A 14734-nucleotide genomic window follows, 5' to 3' on the forward strand; every position below is an offset into this window, starting at 1 on the left:
TTTACTTCCTTTAGTGTAGATTTTTGTAACTACTCAAGGCAGCGTTTCCCTACACTGTATGCTGTTTTTATCCCTGGACATTGTCTCTGTACATATCTTGGATCTAGCCTAGTGAATGTGAACCCTTGTGTCTTATTCAGTAATCTATCGTGACAGTTTTTTGTGTCTGTGGGCCAGATTAACCATTTTTTCCAATCAGGATCTGTTCTGTTGTTAAGTAAAATCGGACCACCCCTTCTGAAGTGTTACGGCTTTCAGGTGTAGGTTTAGGTATTGACGGTTTGTTTAAATCTTTTACCTTAGCTAATCCAAGACAAGATGTCTGTTGAACAGTGTCATTCAAAAACTTTATTTGTTCAGGGATGATGCAGGCTCTAAATAAGGCTTCTAATCCCTGCACCTGCCAGTCTTGTGTGCCCTAGACAGTTTTTGTCTCAATGGTGTCTTTCCAGAAGTCAAAGCCTAATGTAGACAGCTGAGCATAAAAGGTCGCAGTATACATTTGCTTTGTATTTGTCAATATACTTTTCATTCCTGTCTTATTTACATTTTTAAAATAAAATGTTTCTGGATTTGAAGTATTAAAACCTGAAAAGTATGAACATTTTTCATAAAATGTTTTTGAGCTACCCTTTGGTGGCGTAGGACAATGTTCCCATTGGTTATTTGTATAAACATTTCTAGGGTTTGCAGATCTATGCAAGAAATGATGACCATAGTGATTATAACAGTACATTTGTTCATAATCTGATGAACCTTCTAAGTATTCATGATTTATACATTTTGCAGACATTTCTAAGTCTGACATCATATTATTAACAGTCTCGAAGTCCCACTCATCGGAAAAGGTACTAGATGAAACAAAGTCACTCAAGGAAACCTTAAATTGGTGTGGAATCTTTAACAGCTCTGCTGGACCAAAAATGTCATATTAAGTTCTGTCTCAAGCTATACCACCTGGTATAGGAATGGCTGTGATGTTCACTGCTGACAAGTCTCTCTGTTCACGATGAGATGATTTATGTGGTTTGAGTAGTAAGTTGATGTTCTTTTTTTCTGTGTCCTTTGTACTATATTTCCCACTTATCAGCATTCCCAAGGTAAATACCATAGTCAACCAAAGTAGAAGAAAAAGTACACCCATCACAATCCAAAGTTCATTCCATGGTGAAACCAGATAAGCCTTTTCTAGTTGATGAAAGAGTGCTGTTGCTTGTTCTTTAAAAGATCTTTTGACTGGCGTAGTTTCAGGTTCACTAGAATCCTCTGAAAATGTATCAAAGTTTATGAAATAGCCAGAGGCAGTTCTGTCAGTTGTAGGGATTGCTTCAGAATTCGAAGAAACCACTGGAACCACTTGATCACTTTTCATATTAGTGTACTCAGATGCTATATCATTGTAGACAGGTGTTTCCTGACAAACTGTTATTTTGGTCTCATGAGACACAAGTTCCATGGCTGTGTTGCATAGTCCTTTATTTTGCATTGTAGATTCCTCAAAAGTGATGAGTCTCTCAGTTTGAATCTATTGGATAGTAGCCAGATTTGGGCGTCTGCTACATCTTTGGAGTCCACTTGACCTACTACTTATGATTGGACACATGATGTGGTTTTATCAGGTCGATCGACAGGAACCTGTTCTCCTTTCTTCCAGCAAGGGGCGGCAATAACACTGTTCTTGATCCGTGGACTGCTAAGACAGGTACTGGTTGTCTGTAAGAAGGTCCAAATTCCTTCTTGTCCGCAATCTTTTCTCTGACTAGATCCCCAATCTTTGGAATCCAGGCAGGCCTTGCTGGGACGGGTGGTTTCCCTTCAGTGGTCGTTGGCTTCTGCAATGTGTTGCTTTGACTTTTCCTTGTTTCATTCAAGTCCTGCAAAACAGCCAAACGTTCTTTGATATCAAAAGGTTTTTGTTCTACCACTGAAGTGTGACAATCAAGGTTCTGGACAATCATTCTAGTTCCAAAAAGGATTTCATATGGAGTGATTCCTCCTAGAGAACTTCTTGGCAGATTGTTAAGACTACGTTGGACACTTATTAGATGTTTGACCCACCCATCACCCGAGCCTAATACCCTAGCTGTCATAGATTGCTTTATGTCTCAGTTTTTTCTCTCCACTACCTCATTTCCCTCAGGTTGGAATGGACTAGAATACCGCAATGCAAAGCCCAGATTGGCTATGGCCTCCTTGTAAGCCATTGAGCTAAACGCAGGACCCTGGTCAGAATTTAGCTTGCCAATTGCATATGTGCCTATAAAGACTCGCAAATTGTTTATAACAGTTCGGGCGCCAGCCGAGCGCTGAGGCCACATCCAAATGAATCTTGAGCATGAATCTACTGCGACCATGATATATTTATAGTTACCATCCCTCTGTAAGGGACCGCAATGGTCCCGGTAAACACAAGCTAATGGTTTGTCTGAAATTAACAGGGGCGTCTGCGCAGGACATTTCACAGTAGAGACTTTCATCTTTTGGCAGATTTAACATTCCAAAACATAGGTTCTGGTATGTTTCCTCATGCGCGGCCACTAATATCTCTGTTTTAATAATGACACTGTGGCGGAAACACATGCGTGTGCAGAAGTGAGCCCTTCATGTGCTGCTAAGATTAGTCCTAATCTATGTTCCATGTTTGGAATTACTCCATCCCCCACTCCAGGGATTCGAGCAAACGGAACATTATTTGCATCAGTTCTGTATGAGTATTTGAGTGGAAAGCCTTTTGGTAAAGTTTTACCGCTGTCTTTGCCTGAAGCATTGACAGCTTGCATTATTTCGCCGTATATTTTCGTTTTTTTTAACGAGTTATTGCAGCAACGGAATCCGTTTGCACAGCTGCCTTCGCGGCTTCATCAGCCAATGAATTCCCTGCAACGTGCACGCCATCTCTTTGATGACTCAGTGTATGGATCAAATGAGCTTTTTGTAGTTCTTTTTGCAACTGAACTACTTGTTCCCAAAGCATTTTATGCTTGACTGTGCCAACTTTTGCATCTTTGAAACCATTTTGAATCCAATTCTGCAAATATTCATTGTAAGATTGAACGCAATGGTAGGAATCGCACACTATGAGTGTGGGGAATTCGCGAAAGTATTTTCGAGCGCCATCGTGAATGCTTGTAGTTCAGCTCGCTGAGCTGTACAATCTCCGAGAGATTGCGTTTTTGTGACCATAGGTCGGAATTTACCATCGCGCCAGCGACCTTTAACGATCACACACTCAACACTATATGCTTCTTTGCCCCCAATCGCAGGCTGTGCTGATCCGTCTGTATAAATTATACATTCGTACTGTTCTAGAGGCAGAATCTCAGTGGGCAGAGGACATTCTTGTTCGTACTGTAGAAATTCTTGTGTTTTCAAGTAGGGGTCAAAAATGTATTCTACGTCTGTTGCAGCAAGTGAATTAACCCATTGTATCCATCTCGGACGAAAAGCCTTTGCATGAGGAATGCTTGCTTTTATCACTGCCTCTAAGGCAGGTACAGGTGTAACAACCATTATGCGTTTTCCCTGTGCGAGGGCTCTCTCTTTTGCTACTGCAGTTTGAACCGCTGTCAGGATTTTTTATGTAGAAGTGAATTTCATTTCAGCTTGTATGTACAAGTGTGATTTATAAGCTATTGATACTTTTTCTCCTTCATTAAAGGTCAAGTACGTGAATCCGCATCTGCCTGGAATGATTCGGATCACAAGGTTGCGTACGTTTACGCGTGTTTGTAAGTGTTTTGTTGCTAACATGTCTGTTTGCACTGAACGCAAAATTTCTGTGTGTTTTTGAGTCCAATTAACTGTTTTGAAATCAGGTTTAATTAATTCGTAGAGAGGTTTAACCCTTTCTTCGTAGTTTAGAATGTAAGTTCTTCTGAAATTTAGGAAACCTAGAATTGACTGCAAGTTTTTCAGCGTTTTTGGAGGTTGGAGCAGCGCACCTTTTTTTAGGAAGTTTGCTGCCACTTGATAACTTGTATCCTAGAAAAAGGACGTTGAGATGGGCAATTCGTGATTTCTTAAAATTGAACTTGTACCCTTCAGAGGAAAAGCCAAGTATGATGGTGTTCACCCTGTTCAAGTGCCTGTCCAAGTCATTGCCTGTTAGATAGATGTCATCGACACATGATAATGCCTCATCATCATACGTTTGTAGTAACTCTGTTACTCTAGCTGAAAAGAACCCTGGACTATTCTTGAATCCCCGGGGGAGACGACAGAAGTGACGTTGTGTCCCCATGATTGAGAAAGCGGTCAAGTACCTACTTTCTGGTGTGATATTTTGACAGAAGAAACCTTTGGAAATATCTAATGTAGTTTTATATTTTGTATGCACAATGTTATTCATTAATGCTACACTGTGTGCATTTTGTACTGCAAAAGTTTTGCAACAGGAGTTTAAATGTCTGTAGTCCAAAACTAGAAGATATGTATTGTCTGGTTTGGAGACAGGAAACAAAGGATTGTTCATGGGCGAGGTGCATGTTTCAATCACCCCTTGGTATTCAAGTTGATCTAAGATCTCCATGGCCTGTTTTTTAGCTTCTTGCTTAACTGGGTACTGCCTTTGTGCAGTTGGTTGAGTTTTTAATTGGATTTTATGCTGGGAGGAATCCTCATCCCACCCTACATGGTTTTTATATAATTCAGGGGTCTGGGCTACTGCTCATTTCCTGGCATAGGTGTATTTTTTATGAATTGGAATATGATTGGAGAAGGCTGGCATAATTATGTCTTTGCCATGAGGGCATTCCCTGACAAATTCAGGTGGCCAGTCTTGTTCAGCTAGAAGAATGTCATACCCCTTCGAGAGCTTCCCCCAAAAGAGAGCCCTTATTTTTCTAGTAATGTCCCCCTCTATCCGGAGTGTTACTTCATGTAACTTATGTGGAAGACTAACCCTGGTATCTGCAGTTTCAACTTGGATGTACTCATTCAAGTCTACTGTCTCCAGATGATCCTTCAAGATCTTGCGACCTACGGTTACTTCTGTTGCGCTGTCTAACATTGTTTGAGCTCACTCCCCGTTCTTGAGTTATGTCCTCAAGATTCTCGGCATGTCTGATTTTTAGACCTGCTACCTTCTTTTTGGTGAATTGGGTTTTCTTATTTTTTGGAACGTGTTGATCGTCTTTGGACTTCACGGGATCTTCCTTGTGTTCTGATCATCCTCTTCTTTCCGATTTCTGTGAGGAAGTCTGAAAGGTACGAGAGGAACGTGTATCAGTATCTTGATATCTATCAGGTTTTCTCAAATTATCCCTATTCCTAAGGTTATACCTCCTTTCAGAGGAGAACTACCTCTGGATTGAGAACGCTTCTCTTTAGAAGGTTGTTTAGTGTTCTCCCACTTCTTTTTTGAAAGAGTAAGAGTGTTTTTTAATAAAGACCTTTTCAGGACTTTGTCAGTTGGGGTTTCACTGGTTTACCACCCATACTGTCTCTACCTAGTTCTTCATAGGATTTTTCAATTATTCTGGCCAGTTCTTGTGGCTGCTCAGTTACATCAAATTCTCTCAGCTTTTGGCGGATCGCCCGCATGCTGCCTCACCTTTCATATTAGCTAATATTTGGTTGAGACCTATTTGAAATCTTTCAGTAATTTCATAAACAGATTTAAAGCAGGCTCTGCCCCTTATTAATTTTGAATCTGTTTCAGGACGTCTGGTATTACCGCCATAGATGGAACACCTTTTGTTTTGGGGTAGATTGCAGCAAAAACTGTATACCCCAAGTGTCGCAGTCCTCTAAGTGTGGTGCGATCCCCATTGGTAAGCAGATTGTTAAAATTCTGTGTTTCTCATGAGGGGTAGTATCTAGAAATACTGCCTAGATTTGAGTAATTTTTTGAGCTATCCAGAATGGAACTTGTTCTCATTTTGCGGGTAATTTACCAATGACTGATTGTATAGTCTGTGGTGTAATTTTATTCGTGTTCTCCTGGTAAGGGGTGTGTTTGTGGAATCCTTATAGAAGGTTGGACTACTAGAGTCCGCATGACATATTGAACCAATTGTCTATGAATTTTGATTAGTTGTTTTAGTTGAACTAATAGTTCCGCACCTATCATTTCTTCAATGGCAGGATATGGTGTATAGCTGGCTAATACCGGCCATGTTGTTCCTGGTCTACCTAGTGGATCGAGCCTGGTAATGTGATTTTGATGTTGTAGGGCGCCTTTAAACCAGACCACATGCTCTTGGTATGTTAATGGAATTTTAACATCCTCGAAAGGAGTGTATTCCGTTGGAGGTTCCTCTTCTTTGTAGAAGTGAAACACAAGTGTTACTGGATTTGCTTCAGGGAAGATAATCCATGAAAAGAATAGCTGTGTCTGACGATATTCATGTGCCTCTATTACAAAAATTACCCTACCACCTCTTGATGATAGGCCATTTGTTATAAGCTTTATAGTGATGGTTTTCCTTAAACTTTCTGGGATAATTATAGCATCCGCGTTGGCTTCATTAAAGCCTGTAATGTCAAAATCTGCTATGGCTGGATCAGGTACCGCTCCACCGTTTTCGGGGTCACTCAATTTGTTGACTGTAAGTTTGCAGAGCAAGTTTCAAGGAAACAAAGATAAGGTGCGCAATATTTTGGAAAACTGTATCCTTCAACATTGAACAAACCAAAAAACTAATACATAGGATTTTTGTCCTACTCAGTTTATGGCGGATATTTTTTCCTTTCACCCACTCCAGACGTGTATTGGAGTATTTATGGGGAAAAGGGGTCTCTGAGAAAAGCACGACTGAGTTACTTTAGTATCTAGCGTTAAATTAGTGCCTTACCAAACTTTGGGCGCCATGTAGTGTAGTTCCTATAGTCCCAATAGGCTCTGCGCATTGGAATAATATATCCTATAGATTAGACATAGGACTGAGGTCGACTAGGTCTCTATTGAATATATTAGACTTAATAGTGAGTGCCAGCTATCTCAGTGGTTACTAGAAACTTTCTTGAATAAACAAGAAGGGATTAGTTTCTCACAACCGCATAAACATGACAACTTTGTTTCCCAAGAATAAGAAATATACCTCTAGAGTCACGGAAACAATAGATAAGTATTTCACTCAGTCAATCGTGCATGCTTCGTTTCTACAGAGGTGCAGAGAAATAGAGAGACAGGGTTTTTTCAATAAAGGATTTATTGAACAGTCTTCTTTCTCAAGCACAAGAAATGAACTGCTACAATCGTAATGCAGGCTGCAAAGTATAATGCGTACAGCGAGAACAATATTATAAAATAATACCGTAAGAGCATTGTATGGTTTTAAGCCATATAAAAATACATACATAAATAACAATGACTAAAAATACTCAACTGGTGTTTCTAAAATACGACTACCCCGGTGTACCTAACCTAAGTCTAGTACGAGGGAAGAAGTAAGTATTGTGTAGCATAGGTTTTAGTTTTCTTTGCCAAGAATCTATCCAAGATTTCTCTTAGGTTCTAATCAGCTCCATACCTTAGTTTAGAATGAAGGAGGTCTGGTATCTCCGTCTCGGGACTCGATTTCCCAACACCCAGCTGGATTCTCGGCAGGAGAAGAGACCGCTTCCAGATTAGTGCGTCAGCTGGAGGGTCGGCTTCCTTCGGCACTTGCTGTAGCGAGCTGCGTCGGTCAAGTAGATAGTCAAACTGCTCTGAACCACCGTGTCTTGCTAGAGCAAGTGAAGGCATATTTATACCTTGAAGGTGTCTAGTTTGACGTAAAGTCGGGCATGATAATGTCAGGAAAGAACCCCTAGGGAATAGTTCTTCTTTGCAAAGTACATGAGTTATTGGACAAATCAATATTCTAGCAAGGGGAAGTTCCCTAACAGCTTGAGCCGATTTTCCAAGAAATCGTTTGTGACGTTTGGTACGGGTGGAAGTAGCCATGCCTGTATTTGGTCTGCATGGGCTATGTCTAAATAAGGGCATGATTTCTATGCCTATATTAGGGCAATGTAAATTGTACCTATATAAGGGCATGAATTGGGAGAATTCACTCGGAGCCTAAAATGCCACATAACACTGCGAGATCTAGCTTGTTCCAATATATTGGTAGTGTAACCTCATTGGCTGAATCTGTTTAACATGGGTTCTGTTTGTTCCTTCAAATTGTTAGGGTATGACACTAATTTTTTTACCCTTAGTAGTTGCGTGTATGGGAAATTGTTTCTGAGGGTTTTCTGGTGGAAACTATAGTAATGCAGCATATTGTTCCTATCGGTTTGTTTTTCTGAAAATGTTGGTCTCCAATTTGTTGTTAACTCTGTCAATTTGCACATCCAGAAATGCTATACTGCTTTCCTGAACCTCATAGGTGAATTGGATTCTGTTGTTGTTCTGCGTCAGAGCATTTAACACAGTGTTTAGGGTGGTGTATGTCCCCTTCCATAAAATACAAATATTGTCAATATATCCTTTACATATTTCTGCCAATTTTCTTTGTAGAATTTGTCCCCTAATGAAGGGCAGACCTTGTCCGAAAGGCATCAGGAATTATAATTGAATTAGGTGACAGTTATATCTAAGCCGATACTATAGATTTTCAATATGGTCAAATAAATATTGATCCGTGAATAAATTCATAGAATCACAGCATCAGTGTTTGAGTCTACTTTTTTAATACAAATTATTTACAGACGTACACCTTCCTCAAAAGCGGACTCCACGCAGTGCTCAGGGGGACGTCCCTTAATCAAGAGACACTACTTTTGCATCTGTTTGACACACTCATGGACCAGAGAGTGATACTTCTGAGGCATGCAACAATTTTCTAAATCCTGTTCAACATAGTAGTGCGTGTTCCACCACTTTGTGCTTTGTATAGTAATTTAAAAACAAGAGCCATCAACATATAGTTCTCCCTGGGGATCAGATAAGGGAACATCAGTCATGTCTACCTGTCCTTTCGTCTCTTCCTCTGGTCAGAAAATATAGTCATGTTTGTCGACTGCATCATTCTCGGAAGAAAGGGGATGTAACGTGGCTGATTCAGAGTGGCACATCTTATGATTGTGCTATGCTTAGCAAACAAGATCAACTCATAGCTGGTAAGACATGCACTGGTGAGGTGATTTGTCCTTGTTTTGTTCAAAAGTGTATCTAGAGAGGTACCATAACTGTGAGGTCAGTATCAAGTACAAGTCCGGCCAACTGTCTAAGTGAAGTGGCCACAGCTGAGACTGCTCGCAGACAGCTCGGGAGGGCCCTTGCAACAGGATCGAGCACAGCAGTGAAATAAGTGCAAGGTCCCTGTCTATCACCAAATGTTTGCGTTAAGACAGAAAGAGCACCACCAGCCATCTTGTTGACATACAGCACAAACGGTTTCCTATAATCAGGTGCGCCTAACACTGGAGCGGTACAAAGCGCAGTTTTTAATTGTTCTAAAGATTGCTGACAATCTAGCATCCAAGGCAACAGCTCATGCACTGCTTTCATTGTTAGTGAATGCAAAGGTTTATTTAGTAAGAAATAATTAGGGATCCATTGCCAATAGTAAGAAGTGATGTCTATAAAAGCACACACAAATTTTTGAGTTTGTGGAAGGTGCATTTTAGTGACAATACTGATGCGTTCTGGCATTAACCTTCTACCCTCCTTCGACAATAGGTAACCTAAATAGGTGACCTCCTGTCGACAGTACTGAAACTTCGAAAGGGAGACCTTATGGCCATTATGTGCCAAATGCAATAATAATGTCACCATACTAGCCTTGCAACCTTGCTCCGTATCAGAAGCAATTAACAAATCATCTACATACTGCCCCAATACATTACCTGGATAACGTGGGAGTGAATCCAACTGACCTTTCAATGCTTGACTATAGATGCTAGGACTTTCAGTATAGCCTTGAGGAGCCCAACTTAATCGGAAACTTTTGGCCAGCTAGTGTAAATCCAAACAAACACCTGCTATCTGGGTGAATAGGAATGCTAACAAATGCATTTTTTAAATCAATAACAGAGAAAAACAGCGGTAGATGGGATCATTGTTAAAAGTGTAGTGATATCAGAAACCACTAGGAATTGTGGAACTACTATTTTATTGACCTCTGGCAAATCAATCACAAAACGATATACATCAACAGTTTTATCAGAGGAGTCTGAAAGCGCCCTTTTTTGGACCGGATAGAATAGGACTATTTCATATGTTACCTGCAGTCTCTTCAACAATTCCTTTGCTTATTAGATCCTGAACAATTTGAAGAAGGGCTTGTTCTCCTGCCTGTGGTATTTTACACTAATGAATGCGGGGCAATATAGCATTGTCCTTAACCTGTATAGAAACTGGGGCCAGTGGCCCATAACATGGGAGGTACTTACCCAAATTAAGGTAGAAAGAGGCAGTAGCGGTCGGCAGTAGGTGTTTCTGCAGGGCGGTGACGTGGGCAGGGGGAGGGGCAAGGTGGGGGAAATAATGTATGGATTACGGAGTTTTACAGGTAAGTAAACATTTAAAAAAATAAAACGAATTTTGTTGCGTGCACTGCATCACATTTGGTGATGCAGTGTGCGCAATGAAATTCATTTTATTTATTTAAATGTTTACTTACCTGTAAAACTCCGTAATCCATACAGTATTTCCCCCACCCTGCCCCTCCTCCTACCCACGTCACCGCCCTACAGAAACACCTACTGCCGACCGCTACTGGAAGGGGGGCATTTTTAGATAGACACTGTCCAGTACTCGTGTTCGGACCCATGGGAAGTAAACACTGTCTTGCGAACAATATATAGTAGCATGCAACTTTTTTATTAAGTTCTAACCAATCAAATTCTCACCACTCTTAGATGTCAAAAGAAATGGGGAGTCCATGGTAAAAGGACCATCAGTAAGGCCAAGTGGGCACGAGATTGGGCTTACAACCGATACTCCTGAAAAACCCACTGAAACAATATTATGGCAAGACATGGCCACCCTAAGGACCATGTGTCTGGAAAGAGATGTCTTTGTAGCACTTGTGTAAACCAAAAATTCCTTAGCCGATCCTTGCAGAACCACTTTAACATAAGGACCACGCTGATCTACAGGTATGTGAACTGGTGCCTTACCATGTCCCTGGCTGTCCTAGCTGTAAGACATGCCTGTTGCATCATCAAACTTATAATCATCATTATAATACTGCCTGTCCCTGGTGTCATCAAACTAATTGTCAGAACGGCCCATAGAGGCCATAGTGTTTTGCTGTCTATCGGTCATACAACCTCTATTCCCAGGACCCCTTCCTCGAGTAGACAGAACTCTGAGTGCTCCTATGCCTCTGGGACAAGTCAAGGAGGCTTTGGGAGCGACACCTAACGATATTTTGGTTGTAAAGAGCTTATAAGGCTGCCTTGCCAAAGTGCAAGGCTGCCCTAAAAGAGGAGGCTTGGTCAGACTTGGTAGAGGCCAGCGCTTTGGGTCAATAGCCCGTTTTTAGTTGGCGACACTGGTAATTTAATGGATGCCCATATCCCAAAGGATGACTTGGTAAGCCATTTTGAGGGTATATTTCAGTCTGTACTATCCCCTAGGGAAGGGTGAGGCAGTTTGGCAGGTAAATCGAAGGTTGTATATACAGTGCAGGAGGTGAGAGCCGGTATTATGGGACTGACCAAAAACAATGCACCTGGTCCTGATGGGATTCCGCCAGACCTTTATATCGGTAACATGGATTCTTGGGTGCCTGTACTCACGACAGTTATAAATGCCTCGGTTCAGGTTGGCTACCCAGACTCATGGGCTTTGTCGGCCATTGTCCTTGTGTTAGACTTGGCATCTTTTGACATGTCATTGTCCTTGTGTTAGACTTGGCATCTTTTGACGTGTTTACCCTGTCTTTTTGTTTTTTGACCTCCAAGTTTTGACTCTGTTTTTGCTGGTTTAGTGTCTCTGCGCACTTTCTCACTGCTGTTCCGTGTTAAAGTGCAAGGGCTCTTGTTGTAAATTGTTGCTATGGATTGGTATTTCCATGATTGGCATATTTGATGTACTAGTCAGTCCCTAGTACCGTGCACTGTGTGTGCCCAGGGCCTCTAAATCAAATGCTGCTAGCGGGCCTGCAGTACTGATTGTGCCACCCAACTAAGCAGCCTGTAAATGTACCTCAGATCTGCCACTGCAGTATTTGTGTGCAGTCTAGTACTGCCATGTCGACTTGGCAAGTGTACCCACTTGCCAGGCCCTATCATTCCCTTTATCTACATATTAGTCACCCCTAAGGAAGGCCCAAGGTACCCCTGTGGGCAGGGTGAAGTGTATGTGAAAGGTAGGACATGCCCTGGTGTGAGGGGCATGTCCTGATAGCCATATAACTCTATTGCAAGGCTACCTGTTCCCCTAGAATAGAATGGGGAGTTTTCTTATAACATCTTATAAACATAACTACTCCTGGGAACTAGGTGGGAAAATAAAGTTTAGCATGCCTGAACTCAGAATGTTAAAATGCATCTTTTAGTGAGGGTGATTTTTACATTCTGTGTTTGAAAAAAACACATTTAGAAAGTAGGAATTTTCTTGCTTAGCCATCCAGTCTGCCTCTGCTAGGATGTGTATTGACATGTGGCTTTGGGGTGACAGGGGCTGGGGATGTGCAGTGGCTCCAGAGAGGAAAGGGCTGAATAGACCTTGGCTGCATTTAGAGTAGGGGGAGGAGATTTCCTTTTACCTGAAAGGGGCTGGGCTGCCTTCCACATTGCTGTCTCCACCTCCTGCCGGGAAGCTGGGCCAGAAAGGACAGAACTTGTTTGGACTAAGCACAGGCACTCTCTGCCTGAGAGAACAAAGAAATTTTGGGCATAAATACTGGGGCCCAGACCCCAGAAAATTAGTACTCTTTTGACCAAGAAGACTGTCAAGAAGAAGAGCTGGAGAAGCTGTGAGGAGAATCTATCACTTTGCTGGGTGCTTTTCTGTAATGGCCTGCAGTTGCTGCTTCTGTCTTGGGCAGTGAAAGGACTGGACTGAACTTTCTTCAACTTCTTTATTGAGTTTTTCCAAGGGCTTGAGGTAGAGCTTGCCCCCTGTTCAGCAAGTCTCAGGAACAGCAAAGACTACAAGTTATTTTGCCATCAGCACTGGGGACTGTGTATTTTGTGCTGCAACTGAAGAAAAAGCAACCTGACGCCGACTACGACGTCACTTCTGACTCTGTGTTCTGAAGGCACAGCAATAGCATCGCCGCATTCCGTACTGCAACCCTGGCCTCACTGACGATGCCATCCAATGCCGCCATCGAGATGCTGCATGCACCAATACCTGTGAGCACCGCATTTCGGACCGTCTCGCTTCTCGACGCCGCCTTGGTATTCCCGATGACTCTGCTCTAAGCTGACCTTGACGCGGCTGCTTGCACAGTGGTTTAAGGGCACCACTCTTAAGTTACATGGTGCACCTTTCTCACTCGGCACAGCAGCCTTGGCCTACCGATGCCGGCACCATCGACTCCAGTTCGTCAGCCGACAACAGCGCTTCAGCAACGACGATTCCGCTGCTTGCACCGCGACCTCCCATCTCCGTGATTAGCACTGCATCACTTCGCACTGCAGACCTCGTTTCACCAACGTCGCTGGACCACCGTCAATGAGCCACTGCCTACACCGCGACCTGAGGGCACCGCACACCTTAACGCTGCACTCCACACTGCAGCATCCGACGCCTGCGGACACCTAGACCTCAACTGCGAGAAGTTCATTCTGCAACTCGTGTGACTCCAAGGGTCCGAAGACTCTTGCACGGACTTCCGGAACCAACGCCTGTCAATGCCAGGTCATCAGAGCTCAACAAGAGGTCACAGTTGCCCTACATATATTAAGGTGCTGTTTTACGGGTCTTTCCGACACCGTAGCCAGCCCGCAACGCCGTGGTGTGCCAGACATGTTTGGATTTATTGTTCATGACGCCTTGGTAGCCCTGGATGGAGCTACCGACTTCAAGGGACGTATTTTTCAAGTAATCTTTCAAAGTATACATTTTTAAGTACTGGATTGTTTTTTTTTATTATTTTGGTGTTGTTTTAGAATATAAAATATTGAATATTTTTCAAAAACTGGTGTGGTGTCCGTTTGTAGTTTTTTAACTGTATTACTGTTGGTTATGTGCAAATGCTTTACATACTGCCTCTGAGATAAGCCTGACTTCTCATGCCAAGCTACCAAGGGGTTGAGCAGGGGTTATCTAGGAATGTAACTCTCTTATCCAGAAAAGGAAAAAGGGTCCCTTCTTGGACAAAGGTATCTACCTCTGCCAATTAGAGACCCCCATTTCTAACATTGGTTGTCAGCGGTGAGGATAGGACTTGTGCTTGCACTTGACATAGAGTGATTGATGCGCATTGCTACCATATTGCAGACCATTACCTGCCACATACTGGTTCTTTTTCCTTTTGGCCTACTTTTTGATCTTGCCAGTTTATTGTGAACGTAAACTTGCTACTTCATCATACCTGAATCAAAGCATCATTTGTTGCATCATTGGAAGTAGCCTTTGAGGAGGATAGATTGGAATCCTACAACGTGAAAGAGTTGAAGGCTATTTGCAAAACGCTAAAGGTTTGAGCCAGAGACCTCATCGGGAACGAAGAGCTACAAAAGGCACTAAGGGCCTGGGTAGCAGCCAGACATGCCGGTGGGCAATCTGAAGATCTCCATGGGGAGGCAGAGGAGCCTCTTTCTAGGGTTGATGTGCTTTTGGACCGGGGAACCCTCAAGGCTAGGCAGCAGTGGCCTGTCACCAAGGGGGCTGGAGGACAGGCAG

General features: G+C 42.5%; 1 long non-coding RNA gene across 1 annotated transcript in view; it reads left to right on the top strand.

Moving 5' to 3' along the window:
* Positions 1-14734, top strand: part of LOC144818714 (uncharacterized) — a 249788-nt gene that overhangs the window by 158603 nt on the left and 76451 nt on the right. The window contains exon 4 of the long non-coding RNA XR_013607156.1: positions 3659-3728. This is a non-coding gene — a long non-coding RNA (uncharacterized LOC144818714). The remainder of the gene's footprint in view (positions 1-3658; positions 3729-14734) is intronic.

Source organism: Lissotriton helveticus, chromosome 2_1 (assembly GCF_964261635.1).
Source record: "Lissotriton helveticus chromosome 2_1, aLisHel1.1, whole genome shotgun sequence".
NCBI lineage: Eukaryota > Metazoa > Chordata > Amphibia > Caudata > Salamandridae > Lissotriton > Lissotriton helveticus.